The 11,078-nt window shown below is 30.6% G+C and overlaps 1 pseudogene; it reads left to right on the top strand.

Annotated features, from left to right (window-relative positions):
• Nucleotides 1–350: 350 nt before the first annotated feature.
• LOC132946813 (uncharacterized) lies at nt 351–8,132 on the top strand (annotated as a pseudogene).
• The last annotated feature ends 2,946 nt before the right edge of the window (nt 8,133–11,078 follow it).

Genomic DNA, 11,078 nt, shown 5'->3' with positions numbered 1-11,078 from the left:
AAAATTGTTACATGAGAAATTGAGTGAATTTCAAATGTTGTAAAAATATAAATTTCAGACGCTCATAAAAATTTAATTTAAGTTTCTTCTAGACATTTTTTTTTTTGATAAAGGTAGACAAACTTATGAGTAATCTTATATTACATTTTCAAATCTTAGATTTAAAAAGAAAAATTTTTATGAATTCTCATCAAAATAATTTGCTATTTTTCGTGATTTTTCCGTATTTTGTCAAAATTTGAACTTTAAATGCTTATAATTAAAAACTGTGACTAAGGATTTTTAATTTTTTTCATCTGCCTTTGAAACAATAACCTGGGAGCCTTCTATTAAATTTTCAAGCTTTTTTACTCAACAGATAAAATTTTATTGATATTTATAGAAAAAAAAACTAAAAAAATTGAAAACTGACAATGGCCGTAAACAGCTCAAAAAGAGTCAAAATATTTTCAAAATTTTATGGTGTATAGAAAATGCAAATATAAACAACCAGTGAAAATTTCATGCATCTACGGTCATTTGTTTTAGAGTTACACCAATAACCAAAATCGATTTTGTTAAAAATCGATTTTGCGTAAAAATTCCCGTTTTTCCTTAATTTTTCTTTTGTTTTTCACATCGCTTTTGAAAACTACTGGGAAATTAATTTGACCTCCCCAATGCACCAACGATATTCACTTTCCCATCGAACAAGATACTGAAGTCGAAAATCGAAGCATTATTTCGACTACTTATCGTGTACACAGACACAAAAATAAAAAAATAAAAAAAAAATAAAAAAAAAACACACATCATTGTAAAATCAATACATTCATCGTTTCACTCAGAATCTAAAATAAAAAAAAAAACACACATCATTGTAGAATCAATACATTCATCGCTTCGCTCAGAATCTAAAATACAGAATTCGATCGATGTAATAATATTATGTGTATACGATTTGGAAACGAATATAGGTTGAATTATAATGTAGTTACCAGCTACTATACAAATACAAAACATAATAATATTTGTCAACAATGAAAAATATATACTCGCGTATTGTAAACGGATTCTGTACAATATTACACTATACGGGTAGGTAACATGATGCGTAATTTTGGGGTCGATAAAAGTGTGTGATGAAAATATTACGCCATGTGGTTTGTTACCATACAAGTTTGGATTGAATTATAATATGTATTTTTTTTTACGTATACACTTTGAAAACGAAGCCCTTTACAAATACAGGTCACGTTCGAAATTCTCTATTGAAACGATGATGATTGTAAACGAGAGAATTACCCAAGGACTAAAGAGCTTGCCTATTACACAGTACCCATATTTAAATAGGTATGTACATATACTTGTACTTCGTACGTTTTGTAATAGCCACTGTGCACATAATAACAACAATATGATAGCCGGTAGTCGTATTATAATATTATTATCATAATTCATAATACGGTGAATGTGTGGGGATCAGTATGAATGGAGAATACGACGAATAAAATATTACGGTGGTGGTCGCGAGTAGAAAACCATATAATATATGGTATACAGGTATATACGATACAACGAAGGGATTAAAATTATATTATATAACTCGCGTGAGTCGTGACCGCTTTTTTTCCGTTTTAATTATTTGTGAATACGATTATTATATTATGTACCTACCTATACTCGACATGTGCGCGTCTCCCCAGGAGTACGTTTAATACAACCAAGCCTGAGCAAATGACCGGCTGAATGTGATGAGGTATAGAAAAAAAAAACGTAAATCGACCGTAAGTAAATAATATCAATTTGAAAACGCATCGACGACCGGTGTCGCAACAATACCGACACGAACACGTGAGATAAAAGTTTTAATACCATTTATGTTTTTCTATTTTTTTTTTATTTCTTTTATTATTAGAATCGATAACAAAGGTTACTAACTCACATAAATATTTACATTTTTACATTACATAACACTGTACATTTCAAGTTTTTTAAGATCAGAAATTATATGTTGAGGTGGTTTGAAAATGGACAAATCGCTTCATATAAATTGTCTGGAATGTTAAATTAATTTCTGGCTTCGTTGAAGTTTGGGCGTTAAACGATGATGGCGTGCTTGATGGAGTTATTTGTGTTGCATATCGGACATGAGGATGGAGATGTCTTTGCCCTAGGGTGTACATATGAGAATTTAGTATGACTAATTCTTAGTCGATCGAGAATTACCTAGCATATATTATTATTATCCATACCCTATAATATTATATCAAAACGGGACGTGCCGGGTTTTCGTTTCCACGAGTCCGACGACGACTACGGACGACTATACATTCGACTCCAGGTCGCGAGTTTGTTGTTCGCGCAAGTTCTTAGGTCACGTTCAAACTGCGGAGTGCACCTATTGGCACCTATATACTTAGGTCACGTTCAAACTGCGGAGTGCACCTAGTGGCACCTATATACTTAGGTACTATAGTTACTATAAAAGCACGCAGAGTATAATAATGACACATATAGCCATATAGGTATAGGTCATATTAATATGGTACGCTCGCGGGCCTTTGCGCCGAGACATTATATACAACGGAGGTATATGACATATACTGTATACTATATATATGTGTGTGTGTATGTAATATAAATAATATAATATGGAGTGTATACCTATTATAGTGGTGCGCATTTTGTCAACCTTTCGTTGTTTTTGTTTTACCTCGTTTTAACGCACCCGGAAGCGTTTTAACGGCAAGTGGCTGGCGCGGCGAGCTAAAGGATTGCGCGACTTCGAGTTTGCCAGCCGAAATTAGGGCTTCCGCGGATTAATGCGCGCCGGGTACATATATATTATATATATATATATGCGTCGCAGTGGCGGGGACACGAAAGTACGCGCTAAGTACACGACGACGAAATGTTTAAAGACACTCTTAAGCCCGACGAATGGCGTATAAATATTCATACACATATATACATATATATACATACCTATGTATACACATAGAGCGAGAGAGAGACCGCGCGGTGAAGAAAGAGAGACAAAAGCCTGGCGGAAGGATTAGAACCCATCAGCATTTTCACTCTCACACACACACACACACATATATAATATAAGCATAGCTACTATACTCTCCTGCCTCGTGTATATACATATAATATGTGTATATATATGCGCGATACTTCGTTGCTATATCGTTCGTTCCTTTTCTCCGTCGTCGTCGTCGTCGTCGTCGTCCCTCCGCATCTGTTGTCGTTGCCGGCTTGTGTTTTAATCGCTCAAAACCCTGCAATGGCTGATAAATTGCGTGCCACCTAAACCCTTTCCACCCACTCATCCCCCTCCCACTAACCCACTGCCGTGCACAACCCCGTTGGGGTTTTCATCGGAAATATCACCTAAATATATATATATAAGTTGGGGCTAAATAATAATTATCGTCTGGTTCGACCGTGACAAAAGGGTTTCGTTAAAGAAACAACGGGAAAGATTGTTAATACTTTTTACGCTCCCTCACGAATGCAAATCTAAAAAACGAAATAAAAAAAAAAACGGTACACCAATAATTTATACGGGACCTTCGCGCTTGGTTTAAAGAAAAAAAATAAACAACAAATCCGAACATTAATCAAGACGGTTGAGTTGGCAAACGAATAAAATTACACGTTTTTGACGATCGTCGCCGGTGTACGAATCCAATGTCTAATGTTATTTACTCGCTTAAGTATATTATGTTACACCGATAAAATTGTTAGGTACAAGTGGGTCGATATTTAAACGATCGTTATGATATTATTTTGGGTACGCGTATCTATAATAATACGTTTGTAATTTTGTATAGTTGATTTAGAAATATGCAAGCAGGGGATACATTTTAGCTTTAATGAACAATGGAACTGTAAGTCATAGCCTTTAGCTTTTCAATATTTTTATGAGCTTACTAATTATTATTATCTTATTACACTGAGTTTCTCGATTATTTTCAAAACCTTGAATTTAAAAATGTTTTATAGTCCATTTTAAATATTAAAAACTAATTTTCACAAATATTCGGCCATCCAGCGATGTACCAAGAAATTATGAGCAAAGTTAACTTAATAACTTGCATTTCATTTTTGCGTAAGTTATTTTTGTAATCATATATAATATACAGCTAACGCACTAAAAAAAAAAAACTTACTATAAATTAGTTAAAGAATGTATTAGTCCGACGAAGAAACTTGTAAAAATAATAATTTATATAATCGTAATTAAAAACAGCTACATTTATCTTTCAGTTAATTAAACAAAAATGTTGTGGTTTTTGACCCTTTAATATCTAAAGTGAAGTCGGTTCCTTTAATAAATACACATTTAATTTTCAAACAAATGGTCCGTTTTATTAGATACATATACATTACACAAATTGATTCTGTTAATTCAAGAAAAATAATAGGCATGTTTACACCTTTGTTTTACTTAGATGCAGTTAATGAAATTACCTATAAGAATTTATTGGTATATTGTGTATCGAGTAATCATCTGTTATTTTCCAATCTTAGTAATCTAATAATTACCTAGCTACTTAATTCGATAATGTATTTTAAATATCAGAACAGCAAAACTGAAAATGTCAATTAATGTGAAAAAATAGAAAATTATTAATAAATAGTATTATGACGTACAAATATCTATATAACTGTGTAAGTGGCATTCAACAAGTGTATATAGGGAGCATAATTTTTTTGTATGAATAACTTTTGTTTGTTACAATGCAGTGACCAACTATTGCAATATTAACAGCTTTCTCACTCCACTTATTTTTAAATAGCTTAAAATAAATTTAAATATTGATTTGGGGGTTACTTGATCGTTATAATTCTACATGGTTCAAATTAGCTACGAACTATAGTGTAGTTGTAAACATATAGTATTAATATCAATTATGACGTAAAATATAGGTATTCATTTATTTTTTTTTTAACAAAGTATCCAATGTTACATTGATTTACTCAATAACGGATAAAAATATGGCAAATCCTAGAATACGTTTCAACGATATTTTTACATTATTAGAAACAATTAATAATAATAATAATTTATATGAAAATCCGATTAGAGCGCCGTTAAACCTATGGTCTTGATACGTTACAGAGTACCTATAGTCGTGCCTATATTACTACACGTCATAGTGTACATATTTTGAATTGATCTGGTAAAATTGTATTTAACATTTTGAAAATCATTGCAGTTATTGTCCACTGAGTACCGATAAATTTTCGCTTACGTTAACCTTCAGTATTTGCGGCTACGAACGGTTTAGGTTATTGCAATATTAATATGTTCTATTGAACGCAGCAATACAGTATTTCTGTATAATAATATAATGTATTATAATTTATAATACCAAACTCGTTTGGTATAATAATCAAACAGGATGTGTGTTTGTTGTTACACGACGCGGTAAAATATATATGTCAGTCGAAAATGTACATTTGACCAAGCTACGTTTTCGATGATAGGTATTGTGTGTCATGCAAAATATAATAATTCGATTTCGTTGAATGACGCGCGGGAGGGGAAAAAACCATTAAATCTTAACTTGTCAGCGGTAGCACGTTATAATAATAATATAATATACAATAAAGAGCGTTAGGTTCGCGACGGATGGCTTGTACGTCCTCGCAAAAATTCGGTACACAAATCAACAAAAAAAATCATGTTTTTTGATTATTCTTATTTTTATTATTATTATAAACTATAATGCACCCCCAGTTCGGTTATTTTCGGTCAACGTCTGTTCGGACCTCGGAGGGGGGCCCTCAATCGCTAGCTACCAGCTCACAACACTAGCTGTATACATATGTGCGCGTACTGCAGTGGCGGTAACTGCGATAATCGCGAGGGCGTATTGTCATCGGACAATGTGCAGTAGGCGTACTCTTTGGAATCCGCGTGAAAGCGACGATAATAATAACAATAATAATATTGATTCGATAGAAAAATACACGCGTATATAATATATACAAATATTATTCCTATAGAAATAATAATCATTGTCTCGCGCATAATTCAGCGGCGCATTGAAATCCGGCAACAATTGTTGTCAACGACCGCTAAAAATGTAAACGTTATTATTATACTGTCGGTACGAAAAACGCACTCATCACACGCACGCATACAATGACACACTATCATGTATTATTGTACGTATAGATATATATTATATAACAACGCCTATATAACGCTACCGAGTGCAGTCGTCGTCGTCGTCTCGTCAAAGGTTCGTGCGGTATGCGCGTGTGGGGACGGCCAGAAGGGGATGGCGATTTCGAGGGTTTGTGGACAAAGAAATGCAATTTGTCAACTACGCCGGTCCACCTGGAAAACTGACCGGACACGTTCGATTCTACCACCGCACCACCGCCGCCGCCTTCATTATATTATATTATATTTTACTACCTGTGTATAATATTATATATATTTCTAGCGTATAAAATATTTTTTCCTACCCATAGTAATAATAATAATAATAATAATTCACCGTCACTCGACGTTTTTGTCCGTCGCATTGCACTCGGGTTTCTCGCCCCTGCAAGCACACATACACACTCGCCCATATATCTATATACAATATAATATAAACGAGGAGAGAGCCGGCGAATTCCTGTCGGGAAATCAATTCATACTCTTATTCACCTGTCGACAGGTATTTTCAGACCGATGTCAAAAGCCCTGGCGAGCTTGTATCCAAGGAGACACGACTGGCAAGGATAGATACCTCGCCTTGCGTTCACGGCGAATTAGCCACAGACGCCAGTTCACGGTTCGCCGAGCGCACCCGCCGCACGCTGCTAGAAAGCGTACACCCGCCATTCATCATTATATACACTATACACGCCACCGCCGCCACCGACGACGACGACGAATACGATGACGGTGGCAAAGGTGTCACGTGGAAACGTAATAATATTTTACCCTTATAAGACCGACCCCCACGACACGCCGTTCCCAAATAAATCGAAAACAATACGAGCTGCCTTATAAAAATAAAAAAAAAAATACTTAAAACTCTATCCTCGTTTTGGCGAGAATATTCACATCTTCATCCATTTTACGTACATTATTATTTTACACAGTATCTAGAATCTGCATTATATATTTATTTTAATATGTAAGCCTGCCAGTAATAGGCAGATGTATACCTACCTGAATGTACACATTGGGCATAATATAATATATTATAAACATAAATCAAATCTCGAGCATTAGAAAGTTGAGTAAAAACAAAAAAAAAACATTTATTAAAAGTCAATAATATTTTCGGAATGAATAGTTCAACTTTTTAAGGTAAATAACACAAAAATCAAGTTTTTTATTAAGTGCATATAATTTTTTCTATGTAGGTACTTATTACTATATATACACAATACGCAGCGATGAGTGAATAGTAATGATATTGGTTAACTGAAGACCATAAATTTGTTATATAAGTGTCAGCATAAATTATTAATAAAACAATTATATTAAAATTAAAATAATTAACTTGATTATAATATGCATGATAACTGGTATTCATGAATATAAAATTAATAAATTACATTTTAACTTCATCTAAAACTAATAGGTCTTAAAATAAAAGTTAAATCCAATTGAATATGATATCGTATATATAGCATTAGTCTGCTTTACGCATACCTAGCAAATAAAAATAATAAAAATCGAAAGTTTATAACCTAGTTAAAAGTGGCGGTTTAGAATTTATCGTAATTTAACTATTTTTGAATAATGTCAAAAATATTTTGTTCATTTTAATTAAAATTGTCAAATTACAATGCACATATTATAGCATTTTTGTACCTATTTATTTTTATAGTATGCATAATGGTTACTAATTTCATGGAGTTGACATAAATGATAATTCATATTATGTAATCAGTTATAATATAACTACCTAATAATTCTTTTATAATAGATATCCACTTTACAAAAATGTATTATTTCATTGATATGGATTCATATATTCATATAGGTATATCGTGTGTTGTATGTCTGTATCGAATCATGGCTATAGGGAATATTATAATAATCATTATTATAACGTATTATTTATTATATTTGAAATAAGATAATATTAAATTATTTAAATCTATTAAATAAACAATTCAAAAAAAAATCGTCATGTCAAAAATAATATTTTTTTTTTCACTTTAATATGATATATTATAATAATATATACCCGTACGAAATATTATAAGTTATTTGTTGTTTGGGTGATTTTGTTAATAGATAATATGAAAATATATATAATTATAAGAGTATAATATAACATAATACCATTATATTTAATCTTATTTTTTAAGTTTTTCTTTGAAAACTTATAAGTTTACAAAACAAAACTTAATTTTACAATATTGTATATTATATAAGAATAGTTAAAGAGATAAAAAAATGTATTTTAAAATCGAACAATATAATTAATATTTTAATGTTTAGTTCAATTTGTTTTTATTCATGGTACAGCTTCAACTGCTAAGGTTATTAGCTTGCAACAAAAAATGAGGTATTTAGTTACACATAAATGATACAATAGTTTCTTGAGTTCAATTTTATTGGTACGATAAATTATAATAAATTAAACACTTACTATCTTAGTGAAATTATACTTTTCATTTTATATTATTTAAATGCAAAATTTAAAATCCTTATGGTCCTGTATGATTCTGTTTAATAAAAAAATAATCACTGTAATAAAATATTTGGTTTATTTCAATCACATTTTTTATGTTCTCAACTACATTACAAATCTATAATGTACACAGTATTTAGTATAATATATATTATACATAGACTTTTTTTAGATAGGTAAATAGTACACTTTGTGACAAAGTGTCAACTAGTCTTGAATCTTAATCAATAGGAATCATATCTAAAACATTGACCCGGTTTTAAATTGAATTTTTGTATTGTTATTTATTGAAACACAAGTGGAAACATATTAATAAATAATTAATAATACGTCTACCAACCACGCATAAACGAGGAATATGCAATTAGGTTCAAAATGAATCGTTTTTAATATCTGGTTATTATTTGTTTTCTTATCGAAATACATTAATGCCCCAGTTAGTACTATACTAATAGATTTTAATAACAACAGTATATTTTAATGTGTTTTGGCAACGATGAAATAATGATTTGAAAAGTTTAAAGCTCTGTTTTAGTTTAGCTTTTTTGTATTTTAAATGTTCCATTTTGATTATTTTATTTAGGTGACTTCAGACTTGTTTCAACAAATTTGAAATGCGAACACGTGTCACAATATTATAGTAAAATATATAAATTAAATACTTTAAAGCAATTTCTTAGCCGAAAAGCCACATTTATTACTTTAGCTGTTAATATAGATTTCTGCATAATATTAACACTTTTCTTGATTTTTATGTTTGTCAAGGTTATGATCAATAATTTTTCTTTCATATTCTCAGATTTGTTATGCTAATATACGTGAAGCTACAAAATAAAAACAAGTTTACACCATAAAATACTGATTGAAATTATTGCCGAACATAGGTTATTCTGGGTTGATGACCCGATAATAAAAAAGTAATAAGATCTTGCTCTATGTCATCGATTTAAAACATAGTATTTATAAGTATATACACCAATACAAAATGCAATAGGTACATTTCTACAACAATAATATAAAAAACATAACCTCTATATTTATTGATATGTACCTACATAATATATAGGATTTGGTAAATTTCATAAAATGATAAAGTCTTATATTAGGTATACTATATTATAATAGTATGTACCTATACGGTAAAAATGATTAAAATATGTACTATAATAAATTATATTTTATAACAATTAACTCCGGTTCCCTTTCAAATCGAAAAAATCTTTCACCTTTTTATTACAGTTATAAATATATAGATTACATAAATTATATTACGCTATATTATAGGTACCTACATACAAATAACACAATATTACTCGATCAAGAATATTATATATTATACCTATAGTAGGTACCTACCTAAGGTGTAATTTGATATCTTAAACTTCGATAAAAATTGCGTTTTATAGATTTTACAAATCGTAAAATCTAACTTTATTTATTTTCCTGAAGTTTGAACAATGAGCAAACGGTATATAAAGTGCAGTATAGGTACTATGTATATTATAAACACGTGTTCCAGTGTTCCACCAATATACCGACATTTTCTAGTGTCATATAATGTTATATGACAGGGATAGCAAATCCGTGGCCCGCGTGAAGCCGTGAACATCTCGTTGACCAAAAAATAATAAGACCACAATGTAAGTATCTACGTTTTCATTACCGTTGACATTTGTCAGAAAATGAGTAGATCCGTTAAAACGTAAATAGCATATTATACTAAACGTAAAGTTATATTAGATCAATAAAAAAAAAAATAAACGTAAAGTGACGCGAAATGGTCTAAAACCAATTCTATTCTAGAGGTATTATATATATATATATATATCATATTGATATTATATAAAGAATAAAAATTGAATAATCGTTATTGACTGATAAATTAGCCGTATGAATACGTATGTTGATATTTAAATGTGTTTTTTGTTGACTTGTTATAGTAATTATTTTATAAGCAAATTTATACGTATGCACAAAAAAAAATCAAAAAAGTATTAAATATTTAATTTAGTATTTGAAGTAGCAGAGAATTTCAAATGCTTGGGACTATGAAGATTGTGCAGGTACCAAAGTTGATAAAGCAGTATGTATTTTATGTCCAACCACAATAGTAGGTAATAGGTATGCAGAACATCATCTATTAAACGACATTATGAAACTAATTATAATTTGCTTTTCAAAAAAACCAAAGAAGAATAAAAATAATTGATTGTACAAGCAATAAGGAGAAAAATGTGCAGACAACTACTTTACTGAAGTTTGTGGGTAGAAATAATTCAAATATTGTTACTGCAAGTTTTGCAGTATCTACTTAAAGTTATTGCAAAGCAAGGAAATCCATTTTGCGATGGAAAATATATCAAACATTTAATGCTAGAGACTGCACCGTTTCTATTTGAAGAATTTGCAAATAAAGATAAAATTATTCAAGCA

Source organism: Metopolophium dirhodum, chromosome 6 (assembly GCF_019925205.1).
Source record: "Metopolophium dirhodum isolate CAU chromosome 6, ASM1992520v1, whole genome shotgun sequence".
Classification (NCBI taxonomy): Eukaryota; Metazoa; Arthropoda; class Insecta; order Hemiptera; family Aphididae; genus Metopolophium; species Metopolophium dirhodum.
Note: the sequence above shows the minus strand (reverse complement) of the source record. Positions and strands in the feature narration are given on the sequence as shown.